A 23119-nucleotide genomic window follows, 5' to 3' on the forward strand; every position below is an offset into this window, starting at 1 on the left:
GACTTTGCTGCATTATTTAAGGAATCTGCTGCATTATTTAAGGACTTTGTTGCATTATCTAAGGACTCTGCTGCATTATTGAAGGACTTTGCTGCAATATTTAAGGACTCTGCTTCAGTATTTAAGGACTCTGCTGCATTATTTAAGGACTTTGTTGCATTATTTAAGGACTCTGCTGCATTAGATCAGGACTTTGCTGCATTATTTAAGGACTCTGCTGCATTATTTAAGGACTTTGCTGCAATATTTAAGGACTCTGCTTCAGTATTTAAGGACTCTGCTGCATTATTTAAGGACTATGTTGCATTATTTAAGGACTCTGCTGCATTATTTAAGGACTTTGCTGCATTATTTAAGGACTCTGCTGCATTATTTAAGGACTCTGCTGAAGCATTTGAGGACTCTGCTGCATTATTTAAGCACTTTGCTGCGGTATTTAAGGACTCTGTTGCATTATTTAAGGACTCTGCTGCATTATTTAAGGACTTTGTTGCATTATTTAAGGACTCTGCTGCATTATTTAAGGACTTTGCTGCAATATTTAAGGACTCTGCTTCAGTATTTAAGGACTCTGCTGCATTATTTAAGGACTTTGCTGCATTATTTAAGGACTTTGTTGCATTATTTAAGTACTCTGCTGCATTATTTAAGGACTTTGTTGCATTATTTAAGGACTCTGCTGCATTATTTAAGGACTTTGTTGCATTATTTAATGACTCTGCTGCATTATTTAAGGACTTTGCAGCAATATTTAAGGACTCTGCTTCAGTATTTAAGGACTCTGCTGCATTATTTAAGGACTTTGTTGCATTATTTAAGGACGCTGCTGCATTATTTAAGGACTTTGCTGCATTATTTAAGGACAATGCTGCATTATTTAAGGACTCTGCTGAAGCATTTGAGGAATCTGCTGCATTATTTAAGCCCTTTGCTGCGGTATTTAAGGACTCTGTTGCATTATTTAAGGACTTTGTTGCATTATTTAAGGACTCTGCTGCATTAGTTAAGGACTTTGCTGCATTATTTAAGGACTCTGCTGCATTATTTAAGGACTTTGCTGCATTATTTAAGGACTCTGCTGCATTATTTAAGGACTCTGCTGAAGCATTTGAGGACTCTGCTGCATTATTTAAGCACTTTGCTGCGGTATTTAAGGACTCTGTTGCATTATTTAAGGACTCTGCTGCATTATTTAAGGACTTTGTTGCATTATTTAAGGACTCTGCTGCATTATTTAAGGACTTTGCTGCATTATTTAAGGACTTTGTTGCATTATTTAAGTACTCTGCTGCATTATTTAAGGACTTTGTTGCATTATTTAAGGACTCTGCTGCATTATTTAAGGACTTTGTTGCATTATTTAATGACTCTGCTGCATTATTTAAGGACTTTGCAGCAATATTTAAGGACTCTGCTTCAGTATTTAAGGACTCTGCTGCATTATTTAAGGACTTTGTTGCATTATTTAAGGACGCTGCTGCATTATTTAAGGACTTTGCTGCATTATTTAAGGACAATGCTGCATTATTTAAGGACTCTGCTGAAGCATTTGAGGACTCTGCTGCTTTATTTAAGCCCTTTGCTGCGGTATTTAAGGACTCTGTTGCATTATTTAAGGACTTTGTTGCATTATTTAAGGACTCTGCTGCATTAGTTAAGGACTTTGCTGCATTATTTAAGGACTCTGCTGCATTATTTAACGACGTTGTTGCATTATTTAAGAACTGTTCTGCATTATTTAAGGACTTTGCTGCATTATTTAAGGAATATGCTGCATTATTTAATGAATTTGCTGAAGCATTTGAGGACTCTGCTGCATTATTAGAGGACTCTGCTGCATTATTTAAGGACTTGCTGCATTATTTAATGACTTTGTTGGATTTCTTAAGGACTCTGCTGCATTATTTAAGGAATTTGCTGCTATATTAAAGGACTCTGCTTCAGTATTTAAGGACTCTGCTGCGGTATTTAAGGACCCTGCTGCATTATTTTAGGACTCTGCTGCATTATTTAAGGACTTTGCTGCATTATTTAAGGAATCTGCTGCATTATTTAAGGACTTTGTTGCATTATCTAAGGACTCTGCTGCATTATTGAAGGACTTTGCTGCATTATTTAAGGACTCTGCTGCATTATTTAAGGACTTTGCTGCAATATTTAAGGACTCTGCTTCAGTATTTAAGGACTCTGCTTAAGCATTTGAGGACTCTGCTGCATTATTTAAGGACTTTGCTGCAATATTTAAGGACTCTGCTTCAGTATTTAAGGACTCTGCTGCATTATTTAAGGACTTTCTTGCATTATTTAAGGACTCTGCTGCATTAGTTAAGGACTTTGCTGCATTATTTAAGGACTCTGCTGCATTATTTAACGACGTTGTTGCATTACTTAAGAACTGTGCTGCATTATTTAAGGACTTTGCTGCATTATTTAAGGACTATGCTGCATTATTTAATGACTTTGCTGAAGCATTTGAGGACTCTGCTGCATTATTTAAGGACTTGCTGCATTATTTAATGACTTTGTTGGATTTTTTATGGACTCTGCTGCAAATATTTAAGGAATTTGCTGCTATATTAAAGGACTCTGCTTCAGTATTTAAGGACTCTGCTGCGGTATTTAAGGACTCTGCTGCATTATTTAAGGACTCTGCTGCATTATTTAAGGACTTTGCTGCATTATTTAAGGAATCTGCTGCATTATTTAAGGACTTTGTTGCATTATCTAAGGACTCTGCTGCATTATTGAAGGACTTTGCTGCAATATTTAAGGACTCTGCTTCAGTATTTAAGGACTTTGCTGCATTATTTAAGGACTCTGCTGCATTATTTAAGGACTTTGCTGCAATATTTAAGGACTCTGCTTCAGTATTTAAGGAATCTGCTGCATTATTTAAGGACTTTGTTGCATTATTTAAGGACTCTGCTGCATTATTTAAGGACTTTGCTGCATTATTTAAGGACTCTGCTGAAGCATTTGAGGACTCTGCTGCATTATTTAAGGAATCTGCTGCATTATTTAAGGACTTTGTTGCATTATCTAAGGACTCTGCTGCATTATTGAAGGACTTTGCTGCATTATTTAAGGACTTTACTGCATTATTTAAGGACTCTGCTGCATTATTTAAGGACTTTCTTGCATTATTTAAGGACTCTGCTGCATTAGTTAAGGACTTTGCTGCATTATTTAAGGACTCTGCTGCATTATTTAACGACGTTGTTGCATTACTTAAGAACTGTGCTGCATTATTTAAGGACTTTGCTGCATTATTTAAGGACTATGCTGCATTATTTAATGACTTTGCTGAAGCATTTGAGGACTCTGCTGCATTATTAGAGGACTCTGCTGCATTATTTAAGGACTTGCTGCATTATTTAATGACTTTGTTGGATTTTTTTATGGACTCTGCTGCATTATTTAAGGAATTTGCTGCTATATTAAAGGACTCTGCTTCAGTATTTAAGGACTCTGCTGCGGTATTTAAGGACTCTGCTGCATTATTTAAGGACTCTGCTGCATTATTTAAGGACTTTGCTGCATTATTTAAGGAATCTGCTGCATTATTTAAGGACTTTGTTGCATTATCTAAGGACTCTGCTGCATTATTGAAGGACTTTGCTGCAATATTTAAGGACTCTGCTTCAGTATTTAAGGACTCTGCTGCATTATTTAAGGACTTTGTTGCATTATTTAAGGACTCTGCTGCATTAGATCAGGACTTTGCTGCATTATTTAAGGACTCTGCTGCATTATTTAAGGACTTTGCTGCAATATTTAAGGACTCTGCTTCAGTATTTAAGGACTCTGCTGCATTATTTAAGGACTATGTTGCATTATTTAAGGACTCTGCTGCATTATTTAAGGACTTTGCTGCATTATTTAAGGACTCTGCTGCATTATTTAAGGACTCTGCTGAAGCATTTGAGGACTCTGCTGCATTATTTAAGCACTTTGCTGCGGTATTTAAGGACTCTGTTGCATTATTTAAGGACTCTGCTGCATTATTTAAGGACTTTGTTGCATTATTTAAGGACTCTGCTGCATTATTTAAGGACTTTGCTGCAATATTTAAGGACTCTGCTTCAGTATTTAAGGACTCTGCTGCATTATTTAAGGACTTTGCTGCATTATTTAAGGACTTTGTTGCATTATTTAAGTACTCTGCTGCATTATTTAAGGACTTTGTTGCATTATTTAAGGACTCTGCTGCATTATTTAAGGACTTTGTTGCATTATTTAATGACTCTGCTGCATTATTTAAGGACTTTGCAGCAATATTTAAGGACTCTGCTTCAGTATTTAAGGACTCTGCTGCATTATTTAAGGACTTTGTTGCATTATTTAAGGACGCTGCTGCATTATTTAAGGACTTTGCTGCATTATTTAAGGACAATGCTGCATTATTTAAGGACTCTGCTGAAGCATTTGAGGAATCTGCTGCATTATTTAAGCCCTTTGCTGCGGTATTTAAGGACTCTGTTGCATTATTTAAGGACTTTGCTGCAATATTTAAGGACTCTGCTTCAGTATTTAAGGACTCTGCTGCATTATTTAAGGACTTTCTTGCATTATTTAAGGACTCTGCTGCATTAGTTAAGGACTTTGCTGCATTATTTAAGGACTCTGCTGCATTATTTAACGACGTTGTTGCATTACTTAAGAACTGTGCTGCATTATTTAAGGACTTTGCTGCATTATTTAAGGACTATGCTGCATTATTTAATGACTTTGCTGAAGCATTTGAGGACTCTGCTGCATTATTTAAGGACTTGCTGCATTATTTAATGACTTTGTTGGATTTTTTTATGGACTCTGCTGCAAATATTTAAGGAATTTGCTGCTATATTAAAGGACTCTGCTTCAGTATTTAAGGACTCTGCTGCGGTATTTAAGGACTCTGCTGCATTATTTAAGGACTCTGCTGCATTATTTAAGGACTTTGCTGCATTATTTAAGGAATCTGCTGCATTATTTAAGGACTTTGTTGCATTATCTAAGGACTCTGCTGCATTATTGAAGGACTTTGCTGCAATATTTAAGGACTCTGCTTCAGTATTTAAGGACTTTGCTGCATTATTTAAGGACTCTGCTGCATTATTTAAGGACTTTGCTGCAATATTTAAGGACTCTGCTTCAGTATTTAAGGAATCTGCTGCATTATTTAAGGACTTTGTTGCATTATTTAAGGACTCTGCTGCATTATTTAAGGACTTTGCTGCATTATTTAAGGACTCTGCTGAAGCATTTGAGGACTCTGCTGCATTATTTAAGGAATCTGCTGCATTATTTAAGGACTTTGTTGCATTATCTAAGGACTCTGCTGCATTATTGAAGGACTTTGCTGCATTATTTAAGGACTCTGCTGCATTATTTAAGGACTTTGCTGCAATATTTAAGGACTCTGCTTCAGTATTTAAGGACTCTGCTTAAGCATTTGAGGACTCTGCTGCATTATTTAAGGACTTTGCTGCAATATTTAAGGACTCTGCTTCAGTATTTAAGGACTCTGCTGCATTATTTAAGGACTTTGTTGCATTATTTAAGGACTATGCTGCATTATTTAAGGACTTTGCTGCATTATTTAAGGACTCTGCTGCATTTTTTAAGGACTCTGCTGAAGCATTTGAGGACTCTGCTGCATTATTTAAGCACTTTGCTGCGGTATTTAAGGACTCTGTTGCATTATTTAAGGACTTTGTTGCATTATTTAAGGACTCTGCTGCATTAGTTAAGGACTTTGCTGCATTATTTAAGGACTCTGCTGCATTATTTACCGACGTTGTTGCATTATTTAAGAACTGTGCTGCTTTATTTAAAGACTTTGCATTATTTAAGGACTATGCTGCATTATTTAATGACTTTGCTGAAGCATTTGAGGACTCTGCTGCATTATTAGAGGACTCTGCTGCATTATTTAATGACTTTGTTGGATTTTTTAAGGACTCTGCTGCATTATTTAAGGAATTTGCTGCTATATTAAAGGACTCTGCTTCAGTATTTAAGGACTCTGCTGCAGTACTTAAGGACTCTGCTGCATTATTTAAGGACTCTGCTGCATTATTTAAGGACTTTGCTGCATTATTTAAGGACTCTGCTGCATTATTTAAGGACTTTGTTGCATTATTTAAGGACTCTAATGCATTATTTAAGGACTTTGCTGCAATATTTAAGGACTCTGCTTCAGTATTTAAGGACTCTGCTGCATTATTTAAGGACGTTGTTGCATTATTTAAGGACTCTGCTGCATTATTTAAGGACTTTACTGCATTATTTAAGGACTCTGCTGCATTATTTAAGGACTTTCTTGCATTATTTAAGGACTCTGCTGCATTAGTTAAGGACTTTGCTGCATTATTTAAGGACTCTGCTGCATTATTTAACGACGTTGTTGCATTACTTAAGAACTGTGCTGCATTATTTAAGGACTTTGCTGCATTATTTAAGGACTATGCTGCATTAATTAATGACTTTGCTGAAGCATTTGAGGACTCTGCTGCATTATTAGAGGACTCTGCTGCATTATTTAAGGACTTGCTGCATTATTTAATGACTTTGTTGGATTTTTTTATGGACTCTGCTGCATTATTTAAGGAATTTGCTGCTATATTAAAGGACTCTGCTTCAGTATTTCAGGACTCTGCTGCGGTATTTAAGGACTCTGCTGCATTATTTAAGGACTCTGCTGCATTATTTAAGGACTTTGCTGCATTATTTAAGGAATCTGCTGCATTATTTAAGGACTTTGTTGCATTATCTAAGGACTCTGCTGCATTATTGAAGGACTTTGCTGCAATATTTAAGGACTCTGCTTCAGTATTTAAGGACTCTGCTGCATTATTTAAGGACTTTGTTGCATTATTTAAGGACTCTGCTGCATTAGATCAGGACTTTGCTGCATTATTTAAGGACTCTGCTGCATTATTTAAGGACTTTGCTGCAATATTTAAGGACTCTGCTTCAGTATTTAAGGACTCTGCTGCATTATTTAAGGACTTTGTTGCATTATTTAAGGACTCTGCTGCATTATTTAAGGACTTTGCTGCATTATTTAAGGACTCTGCTGCATTATTTAAGGACTCTGCTGAAGCATTTGAGGACTCTGCTGCATTATTTAAGCACTTTGCTGCGGTATTTAAGGACTCTGTTGCATTATTTAAGGACTCTGCTGCATTATTTAAGGACTTTGTTGCATTATTTAAGGACTCTGCTGCATTATTTAAGGACTTTGCTGCAATATTTAAGGACTCTGCTTCAGTATTTAAGGACTCTGCTGCATTATTTAAGGACTTTGCTGCATTATTTAAGGACTTTGTTGCATTATTTAAGTACTCTGCTGCATTATTTAAGGACTTTGTTGCATTATTTAAGGACTCTGCTGCATTATTTAAGGACTTTGTTGCATTATTTAATGACTCTGCTGCATTATTTAAGGACTTTGCAGCAATATTTAAGGACTCTGCTTCAGTATTTAAGGACTCTGCTGCATTATTTAAGGACTTTGTTGCATTATTTAAGGACGCTGCTGCATTATTTAAGGACTTTGCTGCATTATTTAAGGACAATGCTGCATTATTTAAGGACTCTGCTGAAGCATTTGAGGAATCTGCTGCATTATTTAAGCCCTTTGCTGCGGTATTTAAGGACTCTGTTGCATTATTTAAGGACTTTGTTGCATTATTTAAGGACTCTGCTGCATTAGTTAAGGACTTTGCTGCATTATTTAAGGACTCTGCTGCATTATTTAAGGACTTTGCTGCATTATTTAAGGACTCTGCTGCATTATTTAAGGACTCTGCTGAAGCATTTGAGGACTCTGCTGCATTATTTAAGCACTTTGCTGCGGTATTTAAGGACTCTGTTGCATTATTTAAGGACTCTGCTGCATTATTTAAGGACTTTGTTGCATTATTTAAGGACTCTGCTGCATTATTTAAGGACTTTGCTGCATTATTTAAGGACTTTGTTGCATTATTTAAGTACTCTGCTGCATTATTTAAGGACTTTGTTGCATTATTTAAGGACTCTGCTGCATTATTTAAGGACTTTGTTGCATTATTTAATGACTCTGCTGCATTATTTAAGGACTTTGTAGCAATATTTAAGGACTCTGCTTCAGTATTTAAGGACTCTGCTGCATTATTTAAGGACTTTGTTGCATTATTTAAGGACGCTGCTGCATTATTTAAGGACTTTGCTGCATTATTTAAGGACAATGCTGCATTATTTAAGGACTCTGCTGAAGCATTTGAGGACTCTGCTGTTTTATTTAAGCCCTTTGCTGCGGTATTTAAGGACTCTGTTGCATTATTTAAGGACTTTGTTGCATTATTTAAGGACTCTGCTGCATTAGTTAAGGACTTTGCTGCATTATTTAAGGACTCTGCTGCATTATTTAACGACGTTGTTGCATTATTTAAGAACTGTGCTGCTTTATTTAAGGACTTTGCATTATTTAAGGACTATGCTGCATTATTTAATGACTTTGCTGAAGCATTTGAGGACTCTGCTGCATTATTAGAGGACTCTGCTGCATTATTTAATGACTTTGTTGGATTTTTTAAGGACTCTGCTGCATTATTTAAGGAATTTGCTGCTATATTAAAGGACTCTGCTTCAGTATTTAAGGACTCTGCTGCAGTATTTAAGGACTCTGCTGCATTATTTAAGGACTCTGCTGCATTATTTAAGGACTTTGCTGCATTATTTAAGGACTCTGCTGCATTATTTAAGGACTTTGTTGCATTATTTAAGGACTCTAATGCATTATTTAAGGACTTTGCTGCAATATTTAAGGACTCTGCTTCAGTATTTAAGGACTCTGCTGCATTATTTAAGGACGTTGTTGCATTATTTAAGGACTCTGCTGCATTATTTAAGGACTTTACTGCATTATTTAAGGACTCTGCTGCATTATTTAAGGACTTTCTTGCATTATTTAAGGACTCTGCTGCATTAGTTAAGGACTTTGCTGCATTATTTAAGGACTCTGCTGCATTATTTAACGACGTTGTTGCATTACTTAAGAACTGTGCTGCATTATTTAAGGACTTTGCTGCATTATTTAAGGACTATGCTGCATTATTTAATGACTTTGCTGAAGCATTTGAGGACTCTGCTGCATTATTAGAGGACTCTGCTGCATTATTTAAGGACTTGCTGCATTATTTAATGACTTTGTTGGATTTTTTTATGGACTCTGCTGCATTATTTAAGGAATTTGCTGCTATATTAAAGGACTCTGCTTCAGTATTTAAGGACTCTGCTGCGGTATTTAAGGACTCTGTTGCATTATTTAAGGACTCTGCTGCATTATTTAAGGACTTTGCTGCATTATTTAAGGAATCTGCTGCATTATTTAAGGACTTTGTTGCATTATCTAAGGACTCTGCTGCATTATTGAAGGACTTTGCTGCAATATTTAAGGACTCTGCTTCAGTATTTAAGGACTCTGCTGCATTATTTAAGGACTTTGTTGCATTATTTAAGGACTCTGCTGCATTAGATCAGGACTTTGCTGCATTATTTAAGGACTCTGCTGCATTATTTAAGGACTTTGCTGCAATATTTAAGGACTCTGCTTCAGTATTTAAGGACTCTGCTGCATTATTTAAGGACTATGTTGCATTATTTAAGGACTCTGCTGCATTATTTAAGGACTTTGCTGCATTATTTAAGGACTCTGCTGCATTATTTAAGGACTCTGCTGAAGCATTTGAGGACTCTGCTGCATTATTTAAGCACTTTGCTGCGGTATTTAAGGACTCTGTTGCATTATTTAAGGACTCTGCTGCATTATTTAAGGACTTTGTTGCATTATTTAAGGACTCTGCTGCATTATTTAAGGACTTTGCTGCAATATTTAAGGACTCTGCTTCAGTATTTAAGGACTCTGCTGCATTATTTAAGGACTTTGCTGCATTATTTAAGGACTTTGTTGCATTATTTAAGTACTCTGCTGCATTATTTAAGGACTTTGTTGCATTATTTAAGGACTCTGCTGCATTATTTAAGGACTTTGTTGCATTATTTAATGACTCTGCTGCATTATTTAAGGACTTTGCAGCAATATTTAAGGACTCTGCTTCAGTATTTAAGGACTCTGCTGCATTATTTAAGGACTTTGTTGCATTATTTAAGGACGCTGCTGCATTATTTAAGGACTTTGCTGCATTATTTAAGGACAATGCTGCATTATTTAAGGACTCTGCTGAAGCATTTGAGGAATCTGCTGCATTATTTAAGCCCTTTGCTGCGGTATTTAAGGACTCTGTTGCATTATTTAAGGACTTTGTTGCATTATTTAAGGACTCTGCTGCATTAGTTAAGGACTTTGCTGCATTATTTAAGGACTCTGCTGCATTATTTAAGGACTTTGCTGCATTATTTAAGGACTCTGCTGCATTATTTAAGGACTCTGCTGAAGCATTTGAGGACTCTGCTGCATTATTTAAGCACTTTGCTGCGGTATTTAAGGACTCTGTTGCATTATTTAAGGACTCTGCTGCATTATTTAAGGACTTTGTTGCATTATTTAAGGACTCTGCTGCATTATTTAAGGACTTTGCTGCATTATTTAAGGACTTTGTTGCATTATTTAAGTACTCTGCTGCATTATTTAAGGACTTTGTTGCATTATTTAAGGACTCTGCTGCATTATTTAAGGACTTTGTTGCATTATTTAATGACTCTGCTGCATTATTTAAGGACTTTGCAGCAATATTTAAGGACTCTGCTTCAGTATTTAAGGACTCTGCTGCATTATTTAAGGACTTTGTTGCATTATTTAAGGACGCTGCTGCATTATTTAAGGACTTTGCTGCATTATTTAAGGACAATGCTGCATTATTTAAGGACTCTGCTGAAGCATTTGAGGACTCTGCTGCTTTATTTAAGCCCTTTGCTGCGGTATTTAAGGACTCTGTTGCATTATTTAAGGACTTTGTTGCATTATTTAAGGACTCTGCTGCATTAGTTAAGGACTTTGCTGCATTATTTAAGGACTCTGCTGCATTATTTAACGACGTTGTTGCATTATTTAAGAACTGTTCTGCATTATTTAAGGACTTTGCTGCATTATTTAAGGAATATGCTGCATTATTTAATGAATTTGCTGAAGCATTTGAGGACTCTGCTGCATTATTAGAGGACTCTGCTGCATTATTTAAGGACTTGCTGCATTATTTAATGACTTTGTTGGATTTCTTAAGGACTCTGCTGCATTATTTAAGGAATTTGCTGCTATATTAAAGGACTCTGCTTCAGTATTTAAGGACTCTGCTGCGGTATTTAAGGACCCTGCTGCATTATTTTAGGACTCTGCTGCATTATTTAAGGACTTTGCTGCATTATTTAAGGAATCTGCTGCATTATTTAAGGACTTTGTTGCATTATCTAAGGACTCTGCTGCATTATTGAAGGACTTTGCTGCATTATTTAAGGACTCTGCTGCATTATTTAAGGACTTTGCTGCAATATTTAAGGACTCTGCTTCAGTATTTAAGGACTCTGCTTAAGCATTTGAGGACTCTGCTGCATTATTTAAGGACTTTGCTGCAATATTTAAGGACTCTGCTTCAGTATTTAAGGACTCTGCTGCATTATTTAAGGACTTTCTTGCATTATTTAAGGACTCTGCTGCATTAGTTAAGGACTTTGCTGCATTATTTAAGGACTCTGCTGCATTATTTAACGACGTTGTTGCATTACTTAAGAACTGTGCTGCATTATTTAAGGACTTTGCTGCATTATTTAAGGACTATGCTGCATTATTTAATGACTTTGCTGAAGCATTTGAGGACTCTGCTGCATTATTTAAGGACTTGCTGCATTATTTAATGACTTTGTTGGATTTTTTATGGACTCTGCTGCAAATATTTAAGGAATTTGCTGCTATATTAAAGGACTCTGCTTCAGTATTTAAGGACTCTGCTGCGGTATTTAAGGACTCTGCTGCATTATTTAAGGACTCTGCTGCATTATTTAAGGACTTTGCTGCATTATTTAAGGAATCTGCTGCATTATTTAAGGACTTTGTTGCATTATCTAAGGACTCTGCTGCATTATTGAAGGACTTTGCTGCAATATTTAAGGACTCTGCTTCAGTATTTAAGGACTTTGCTGCATTATTTAAGGACTCTGCTGCATTATTTAAGGACTTTGCTGCAATATTTAAGGACTCTGCTTCAGTATTTAAGGAATCTGCTGCATTATTTAAGGACTTTGTTGCATTATTTAAGGACTCTGCTGCATTATTTAAGGACTTTGCTGCATTATTTAAGGACTCTGCTGAAGCATTTGAGGACTCTGCTGCATTATTTAAGGAATCTGCTGCATTATTTAAGGACTTTGTTGCATTATCTAAGGACTCTGCTGCATTATTGAAGGACTTTGCTGCATTATTTAAGGACTTTACTGCATTATTTAAGGACTCTGCTGCATTATTTAAGGACTTTCTTGCATTATTTAAGGACTCTGCTGCATTAGTTAAGGACTTTGCTGCATTATTTAAGGACTCTGCTGCATTATTTAACGACGTTGTTGCATTACTTAAGAACTGTGCTGCATTATTTAAGGACTTTGCTGCATTATTTAAGGACTATGCTGCATTATTTAATGACTTTGCTGAAGCATTTGAGGACTCTGCTGCATTATTAGAGGACTCTGCTGCATTATTTAAGGACTTGCTGCATTATTTAATGACTTTGTTGGATTTTTTTATGGACTCTGCTGCATTATTTAAGGAATTTGCTGCTATATTAAAGGACTCTGCTTCAGTATTTAAGGACTCTGCTGCGGTATTTAAGGACTCTGCTGCATTATTTAAGGACTCTGCTGCATTATTTAAGGACTTTGCTGCATTATTTAAGGAATCTGCTGCATTATTTAAGGACTTTGTTGCATTATCTAAGGACTCTGCTGCATTATTGAAGGACTTTGCTGCAATATTTAAGGACTCTGCTTCAGTATTTAAGGACTCTGCTGCATTATTTAAGGACTTTGTTGCATTATTTAAGGACTCTGCTGCATTAGATCAGGACTTTGCTGCATTATTTAAGGACTCTGCTGCATTATTTAAGGACTTTGCTGCAATATTTAAGGACTCTGCTTCAGTATTTAAGGACTCTGCTGCATTATTTAAGGACTATGTTGCATTATTTAAGGACTCTGCTGCATTATTTAAGGACTTTGCTGCATTATTTAAGGACTCTGCTGCATTATTTAAGGACTCTGCTGAAGCATTTGAGGACTCTGCTGCATTATTTAAGCACTTTGCTGCGGTATTTAAGGACTCTGTTGCATTATTTAAGGACTCTGCTGCATTATTTAAGGACTTTGTTGCATTATTTAAGGACTCTGCTGCATTATTTAAGGACTTTGCTGCAATATTTAAGGACTCTGCTTCAGTATTTAAGGACTCTGCTGCATTATTTAAGGACTTTGCTGCATTATTTAAGGACTTTGTTGCATTATTTAAGTACTCTGCTGCATTATTTAAGGACTTTGTTGCATTATTTAAGGACTCTGCTGCATTATTTAAGGACTTTGTTGCATTATTTAATGACTCTGCTGCATTATTTAAGGACTTTGCAGCAATATTTAAGGACTCTGCTTCAGTATTTAAGGACTCTGCTGCATTATTTAAGGACTTTGTTGCATTATTTAAGGACGCTGCTGCATTATTTAAGGACTTTGCTGCATTATTTAAGGACAATGCTGCATTATTTAAGGACTCTGCTGAAGCATTTGAGGAATCTGCTGCATTATTTAAGCCCTTTGCTGCGGTATTTAAGGACTCTGTTGCATTATTTAAGGACTTTGTTGCATTATTTAAGGACTCTGCTGCATTAGTTAAGGACTTTGCTGCATTATTTAAGGACTCTGCTGCATTATTTAAGGACTTTGCTGCATTATTTAAGGACTCTGCTGCATTATTTAAGGACTCTGCTGAAGCATTTGAGGACTCTGCTGCATTATTTAAGCACTTTGCTGCGGTATTTAAGGACTCTGTTGCATTATTTAAGGACTCTGCTGCATTATTTAAGGACTTTGTTGCATTATTTAAGGACTCTGCTGCATTATTTAAGGACTTTGCTGCATTATTTAAGGACTTTGTTGCATTATTTAAGTACTCTGCTGCATTATTTAAGGACTTTGTTGCATTATTTAAGGACTCTGCTGCATTATTTAAGGACTTTGTTGCATTATTTAATGACTCTGCTGCATTATTTAAGGACTTTGCAGCAATATTTAAGGACTCTGCTTCAGTATTTAAGGACTCTGCTGCATTATTTAAGGACTTTGTTGCATTATTTAAGGACGCTGCTGCATTATTTAAGGACTTTGCTGCATTATTTAAGGACAATGCTGCATTATTTAAGGACTCTGCTGAAGCATTTGAGGACTCTGCTGCTTTATTTAAGCCCTTTGCTGCGGTATTTAAGGACTCTGTTGCATTATTTAAGGACTTTGTTGCATTATTTAAGGACTCTGCTGCATTAGTTAAGGACTTTGCTGCATTATTTAAGGACTCTGCTGCATTATTTAACGACGTTGTTGCATTATTTAAGAACTGTTCTGCATTATTTAAGGACTTTGCTGCATTATTTAAGGAATATGCTGCATTATTTAATGAATTTGCTGAAGCATTTGAGGACTCTGCTGCATTATTAGAGGACTCTGCTGCATTATTTAAGGACTTGCTGCATTATTTAATGACTTTGTTGGATTTCTTAAGGACTCTGCTGCATTATTTAAGGAATTTGCTGCTATATTAAAGGACTCTGCTTCAGTATTTAAGGACTCTGCTGCGGTATTTAAGGACCCTGCTGCATTATTTTAGGACTCTGCTGCATTATTTAAGGACTTTGCTGCATTATTTAAGGAATCTGCTGCATTATTTAAGGACTTTGTTGCATTATCTAAGGACTCTGCTGCATTATTGAAGGACTTTGTCGCATTATTTAAGGACTCTGCTGCATTATTTAAGGACTTTGCTGCAATATTTAAGGACTCTGCTTCAGTATTTAAGGACTCTGCTTAAGCATTTGAGGACTCTGCTGCATTATTTAAGGACTTTGCTGCAATATTTAAGGACTCTGCTTCAGTATTTAAGGACTCTGCTGCATTATTTAAGGACTTTCTTGCATTATTTAAGGACTCTGCTGCATTAGTTAAGGACTTTGCTGCATTATTTAAGGACTCTGCTGCATTATTTAACGACGTTGTTGCATTACTTAAGAACTGTGCTGCATTATTTAAGGACTTTGCTGCATTATTTAAGGACTATGCTGCATTATTTAATGACTTTGCTGAAGCATTTGAGGACTCTGCTGCATTATTTAAGGACTTGCTGCATTATTTAATGACTTTGTTGGATTTTTTTATGGACTCTGCTGCAAATATTTAAGGAATTTGCTGCTATATTAAAGGACTCTGCTTCAGTATTTAAGGACTCTGCTGCGGTATTTAAGGACTCTGCTGCATTATTTAAGGACTCTGCTGCATTATTTAAGGACTTTGCTGCATTATTTAAGGAATCTGCTGCATTATTTAAGGACTTTGTTGCATTATCTAAGGACTCTGCTGCATTATTGAAGGACTTTGCTGCAATATTTAAGGACTCTGCTTCAGTATTTAAGGACTTTGCTGCATTATTTAAGGACTCTGCTGCATTATTTAAGGACTTTGCTGCAATATTTAAGGACTCTGCTTCAGTATTTAAGGAATCTGCTGCATTATTTAAGGACTTTGTTGCATTATTTAAGGACTCTGCTGCATTATTTAAGGACTTTGCTGCATTATTTAAGGACTCTGCTGAAGCATTTGAGGACTCTGCTGCATTATTTAAGGAATCTGCTGCATTATTTAAGGACTTTGTTGCATTATCTAAGGACTCTGCTGCATTATTGAAGGACTTTGCTGCATTATTTAAGGACTCTGCTGCATTATTTAAGGACTTTGCTGCAATATTTAAGGACTCTGCTTCAGTATTTAAGGACTCTGCTTAAGCATTTGAGGACTCTGCTGCATTATTTAAGGACTTTGCTGCAATATTTAAGGACTCTGCTTCAGTATTTAAGGACTCTGCTGCATTATTTAAGGACTTTGTTGCATTATTTAAGGACTATGCTGCATTATTTAAGGACTTTGCTGCATTATTTAAGGACTCTGCTGCATTTTTTAAGGACTCTGCTGAAGCATTTGAGGACTCTGCTGCATTATTTAAGCACTTTGCTGCGGTATTTAAGGACTCTGTTGCATTATTTAAGGACTTTGTTGCATTATTTAAGGACTCTGCTGCATTAGTTAAGGACTTTGCTGCATTATTTAAGGACTCTGCTGCATTATTTACCGACGTTGTTGCATTATTTAAGAACTGTGCTGCTTTATTTAAAGACTTTGCATTATTTAAGGACTATGCTGCATTATTTAATGACTTTGCTGAAGCATTTGAGGACTCTGCTGCATTATTAGAGGACTCTGCTGCATTATTTAATGACTTTGTTGGATTTTTTAAGGACTCTGCTGCATTATTTAAGGAATTTGCTGCTATATTAAAGGACTCTGCTTCAGTATTTAAGGACTCTGCTGCAGTATTTAAGGACTCTGCTGCATTATTTAAGGACTCTGCTGCATTATTTAAGGACTTTGCTGCATTATTTAAGGACTCTGCTGCATTATTTAAGGACTTTGTTGCATTATTTAAGGACTCTAATGCATTATTTAAGGACTTTGCTGCAATATTTAAGGACTCTGCTTCAGTATTTAAGGACTCTGCTGCATTATTTAAGGACGTTGTTGCATTATTTAAGGACTCTGCTGCATTATTTAAGGACTTTACTGCATTATTTAAGGACTCTGCTGCATTATTTAAGGACTTTCTTGCATTATTTAAGGACTCTGCTGCATTAGTTAAGGACTTTGCTGCATTATTTAAGGACTCTGCTGCATTATTTAACGACGTTGTTGCATTACTTAAGAACTGTGCTGCATTATTTAAGGACTTTGCTGCATTATTTAAGGACTATGCTGCATTATTTAATGACTTTGCTGAAGCATTTGAGGACTCTGCTGCATTATTAGAGGACTCTGCTGCATTATTTAAGGACTTGCTGCATTATTTAATGACTTTGTTGGATTTTTTTATGGACTCTGCTGCATTATTTAAGGAATTTGCTGCTATATTAAAGGACTCTGCTTCAGTATTTCAGGACTCTGCTGCGGTATTTAAGGACTCTGCTGCATTATTTAAGGACTCTGCTGCATTATTTAAGGACTTTGCTGCATTATTTAAGGAATCTGCTGCATTATTTAAGGACTTTGTTGCATTATCTAAGGACTCTGCTGCATTATTGAAGGACTTTGCTGCAATATTTAAGGACTCTGCTTCAGTATTTAAGGACTCTGCTGCATTATTTAAGGACTTTGTTGCATTATTTAAGGACTCTGCTGCATTAGATCAGGACTTTGCTGCATTATTTAAGGACTCTGCTGCATTATTTAAGGACTTTGCTGCAATATTTAAGGACTCTGCTTCAGTATTTAAGGACTCTGCTGCATTATTTAAGGACTTTGTTGCATTATTTAAGGACTCTGCTGCATTATTTAAGGACTTTGCTGCATTATTTAAGGACTCTGCTGCATTATTTAAGGACTCTGCTGAAGCATTTGAGGACTCTGCTGCATTATTTAAGCACTTTGCTGCGGTATTTAAGGACTCTGTTGCATTATTTAAGGACTCTGCTGCATTATTTAAGGACTTTGTTGCATTATTTAAGGACTCTGCTGCATTATTTAAGGACTTTGCTGCAATATTTAAGGACTCTGCTTCAGTATTTAAGGACTCTGCTGCATTATTTAAGGACTTTGCTGCATTATTTAAGGACTTTGTTGCATTATTTAAGTACTCTGCTGCATTATTTAAGGACTTTGTTGCATTATTTAAGGACTCTGCTGCATTATTTAAGGACTTTGTTGCATTATTTAATGACTCTGCTGCATTATTTAAGGACTTTGCAGCAATATTTAAGGACTCTGCTTCAGTATTTAAGGACTCTGCTGCATTATTTAAGGACTTTGTTGCATTATTTAAGGACGCTGCTGCATTATTTAAGGACTTTGCTGCATTATTTAAGGACAATGCTGCATTATTTAAGGACTCTGCTGAAGCATTTGAGGAATCTGCTGCATTATTTAAGCCCTTTGCTGCGGTATTTAAGGACTCTGTTGCATTATTTAAGGACTTTGTTGCATTATTTAAGGACTCTGCTGCATTAGTTAAGGACTTTGCTGCATTATTTAAGGACTCTGCTGCATTATTTAAGGACTTTGCTGCATTATTTAAGGACTCTGCTGCATTATTTAAGGACTCTGCTGAAGCATTTGAGGACTCTGCTGCATTATTTAAGCACTTTGCTGCGGTATTTAAGGACTCTGTTGCATTATTTAAGGACTCTGCTGCATTATTTAAGGACTTTGTTGCATTATTTAAGGACTCTGCTGCATTATTTAAGGACTTTGCTGCATTATTTAAGGACTTTGTTGCATTATTTAAGTACTCTGCTGCATTATTTAAGGACTTTGTTGCATTATTTAAGGACTCTGCTGCATTATTTAAGGACTTTGTTGCATTATTTAATGACTCTGCTGCATTATTTAAGGACTTTGCAGCAATATTTAAGGACTCTGCTTCAGTATTTAAGGACTCTGCTGCATTATTTAAGGACTTTGTTGCATTATTTAAGGACGCTGCTGCATTATTTAAGGACTTTGCTGCATTATTTAAGGACAATGCTGCATTATTTAAGGACTCTGCTGAAGCATTTGAGGACTCTGCTGTTTTATTTAAGCCCTTTGCTGCGGTATTTAAGGACTCTGTTGCATTATTTAAGGACTTTGTTGCATTATTTAAGGACTCTGCTGCATTAGTTAAGGACTTTGCTGCATTATTTAAGGACTCTGCTGCATTATTTAACGACGTTGTTGCATTATTTAAGAACTGTTCTGCATTATTTAAGGACTTTGCTGCATTATTTAAGGAATATGCTGCATTATTTAATGAATTTGCTGAAGCATTTGAGGACTCTGCTGCATTATTAGAGGACTCTGCTGCATTATTTAAGGACTTGCTGCATTATTTAATGACTTTGTTGGATTTCTTAAGGACTCTGCTGCATTATTTAAGGAATTTGCTGCTATATTAAAGGACTCTGCTTCAGTATTTAAGGACTCTGCTGCGGTATTTAAGGACCCTGCTGCATTATTTTAGGACTCTGCTGCATTATTTAAGGACTTTGCTGCATTATTTAAGGAATCTGCTGCATTATTTAAGGACTTTGTTGCATTATCTAAGGACTCTGCTGCATTATTGAAGGACTTTGCTGCATTATTTAAGGACTCTGCTGCATTATTTAAGGACTTTGCTGCAATATTTAAGGACTCTGCTTCAGTATTTAAGGACTCTGCTTAAGCATTTGAGGACTCTGCTGCATTATTTAAGGACTTTGCTGCAATATTTAAGGACTCTGCTTCAGTATTTAAGGACTCTGCTGCATTATTTAAGGACTTTCTTGCATTATTTAAGGACTCTGCTGCATTAGTTAAGGACTTTGCTGCATTATTTAAGGACTCTGCTGCATTATTTAACGACGTTGTTGCATTACTTAAGAACTGTGCTGCATTATTTAAGGACTTTGCTGCATTATTTAAGGACTATGCTGCATTATTTAATGACTTTGCTGAAGCATTTGAGGACTCTGCTGCATTATTTAAGGACTTGCTGCATTATTTAATGACTTTGTTGGATTTTTTTATGGACTCTGCTGCATTATTTAAGGAATTTGCTGCTATATTAAAGGACTCTGCTTCAGTATTTAAGGACTCTGCTGCGGTATTTAAGGACTCTGCTGCATTATTTAAGGACTTTGTTGCATTATTTAAGGACTCTGCTGCATTAGTTAAGGACTTTGCTGCATTATTTAAGGACTCTGCTGCATTATTTAACGACGTTGTTGCATTATTTAAGAACTGTTCTGCATTATTTAAGGACTTTGCTGCATTATTTAAGGAATATGCTGCATTATTTAATGAATTTGCTGAAGCATTTGAGGACTCTGCTGCATTATTAGAGGACTCTGCTGCATTATTTAAGGACTTGCTGCATTATTTAATGACTTTGTTGGATTTTTTAAGGACTCTGCTGCATTATTTAAGGACATTGTTGCATTATTTAATGACTCTGCTGCATTATTTAAGGACTTTGCAGCAATATTTAAGGAATCTGCTTCAGTATTTAAGGACTCTGCTGCATTATTTAAGGACTTTGTTGCATTATTTAAGGACTCTGCTGCATTATTTAAGGACTTTGCTGCATTATTTAACGACACTGCTGCATTATTTAAGGACTCTGCTGAAGCATTTGAGGACTCTGCTGCATTATTTAAGCACTTTGCGGCGGTATTTAAGGACTCTGTTGCATTATTTAAGGACTTTGTTGCATTGTTTAAGGACTCTGCTGCATTAGTTAAGGAGTTTGCTGCATTATTTAAGGACTCTGCTGCATTATTTAACGACGTTGTTGCATTATTTAAGAACTGTGCTGCATTATTTAAGGACTTTGCTGCATTATTTAAGGACTATGCTGCATTATTTAATGACTTTGCTGAAGCATTTGAGGACTCTGCTGCATTATTAGAGGACTCTGCTGCATTATTTAAGGACTTGCTGCATTATTTAATGACTTTGTTGGATTTCTTAAGGACTCTGCTGCATTATTTAAGGAATTTGCTGCTATATTAAAGGACTCTGCTTCAGTATTTAAGGACTCTGCTGCGGTATTTAAGGACCCTGCTGCATTATTTTAGGACTCTGCTGCATTATTTAAGGACTTTGCTGCATTATTTAAGGAATCTGCTGCATTATTTAAGGACTTTGTTGCATTATCTAAGGACTCTGCTGCATTATTGAAGGACTTTGCTGCATTATTTAAGGACTCTGCTGCATTATTTAAGGACTTTGCTGCAATATTTAAGGACTCTGCTTCAGTATTTAAGGACTCTGCTTAAGCATTTGAGGACTCTGCTGCATTATTTAAGGACTTTGCTGCAATATTTAAGGACTCTGCTTCAGTATTTAAGGACTCTGCTGCATTATTTAAGGACTTTGTTGCATTATTTAAGGACTCTGCTGCATTATTTAAGGACTTTGCTGCATTATTTAAGGACTCTGCTGCATTTTTTAAGGACTCTGCTGAAGCATTTGAGGACTCTGCTGCATTATTTAAGCACTTTGCTGCGGTATTTAAGGACTCTGTTGCATTATTTAAGGACTTTGTTGCATTATTTAAGGACTCTGCTGCATTAGTTAAGGACTTTGCTGCATTATTTAAGGACTCTGCTGCATTATTTACCGACGTTGTTGCATTATTTAAGAACTGTGCTGCTTTATTTAAGGACTTTGCATTATTTAAGGACTATGCTGCATTATTTAATGACTTTGCTGAAGCATTTGAGGACTCTGCTGCATTATTAGAGGACTCTGCTGCATTATTTAATGACTTTGTTGGATTTTTTAAGGACTCTGCTGCATTATTTAAGGAATTTGCTGCTATATTAAAGGACTCTGCTTCAGTATTTAAGGACTCTGCTGCAGTATTTAAGGACTCTGATGCATTATTTAAGGACTCTGCTGCATTATTTAAGGACTTTGCTGCATTATTTAAGGACTCTGCTGCATTATTTAAGGACGTTGTTGCATTATTTAAGGACTCTGCTGCATTATTTAAGGACTTTGCTGCATTATTTAAGGACTCTGCTGCATTATTTAAGGACTCTGCTGAAGCATTTGAGGACTCTGCTGCATTATTTAAGCACTTTGCTGCGGTATTTAAGGACTCTGTTGCATTATTTAAGGACTCTGCTGCATTATTTAAGGACTTTGTTGCATTATTTAAGGACTCTGCTGCATTATTTAAGGACTTTGCTGCAATATTTAAGGACTCTGCTTCAGTATTTAAGGACTCTGCTGCATTATTTAAGGACTTTGCTGCATTATTTAAGGACTTTGTTGCATTATTTAAGTACTCTGCTGCATTATTTAAGGACTTTGTTGCATTATTTAAGGACTCTGCTGCATTATTTAAGGACTTTGTTGCATTATTTAATGACTCTGCTGCATTATTTAAGGACTTTGCAGCAATATTTAAGGACTCTGCTTCAGTATTTAAGGACTCTGCTGCATTATTTAAGGACTTTGTTGCATTATTTAAGGACGCTGCTGCATTATTTAAGGACTTTGCTGCATTATTTAAGGACAATGCTGCATTATTTAAGGACTCTGCTGAAGCATTTGAGGAATCTGCTGCATTATTTAAGCCCTTTGCTGCGGTATTTAAGGACTCTGTTGCATTATTTAAGGACTTTGTTGCATTATTTAAGGACTCTGCTGCATTAGTTAAGGACTTTGCTGCATTATTTAAGGACTCTGCTGCATTATTTAAGGACTTTGCTGCATTATTTAAGGACTCTGCTGCATTATTTAAGGACTCTGCTGAAGCATTTGAGGACTCTGCTGCATTATTTAAGCACTTTGCTGCGGTATTTAAGGACTCTGTTGCATTATTTAAGGACTCTGCTGCATTATTTAAGGACTTTGTTGCATTATTTAAGGACTCTGCTGCATTATTTAAGGACTTTGCTGCATTATTTAAGGACTTTGTTGCATTATTTAAGTACTCTGCTGCATTATTTAAGGACTTTGTTGCATTATTTAAGGACTCTGCTGCATTATTTAAGGACTTTGTTGCATTATTTAATGACTCTGATGCATTATTTAAGGACTTTGCAGCAATATTTAAGGACTCTGCTTCAGTATTTAAGGACTCTGCTGCATTATTTAAGGACTTTGTTGCATTATTTAAGGACGCTGCTGCATTATTTAAGGACTTTGCTGCATTATTTAAGGACAATGCTGCATTATTTAAGGACTCTGCTGAAGCATTTGAGGACTCTGCTGCTTTATTTAAGCCCTTTGCTGCGGTATTTAAGGACTCTGTTGCATTATTTAAGGACTTTGTTGCATTATTTAAGGACTCTGCTGCATTAGTTAAGGACTTTGCTGCATT

This window comes from Phyllobates terribilis, unplaced genomic scaffold, assembly GCF_046119375.1.
Source record: "Phyllobates terribilis strain yellow unplaced genomic scaffold, ASM4611937v1 Scaffold_80__1_contigs__length_6766528, whole genome shotgun sequence".
In the NCBI taxonomy this organism is placed as follows: Eukaryota; Metazoa; Chordata; class Amphibia; order Anura; family Dendrobatidae; genus Phyllobates; species Phyllobates terribilis.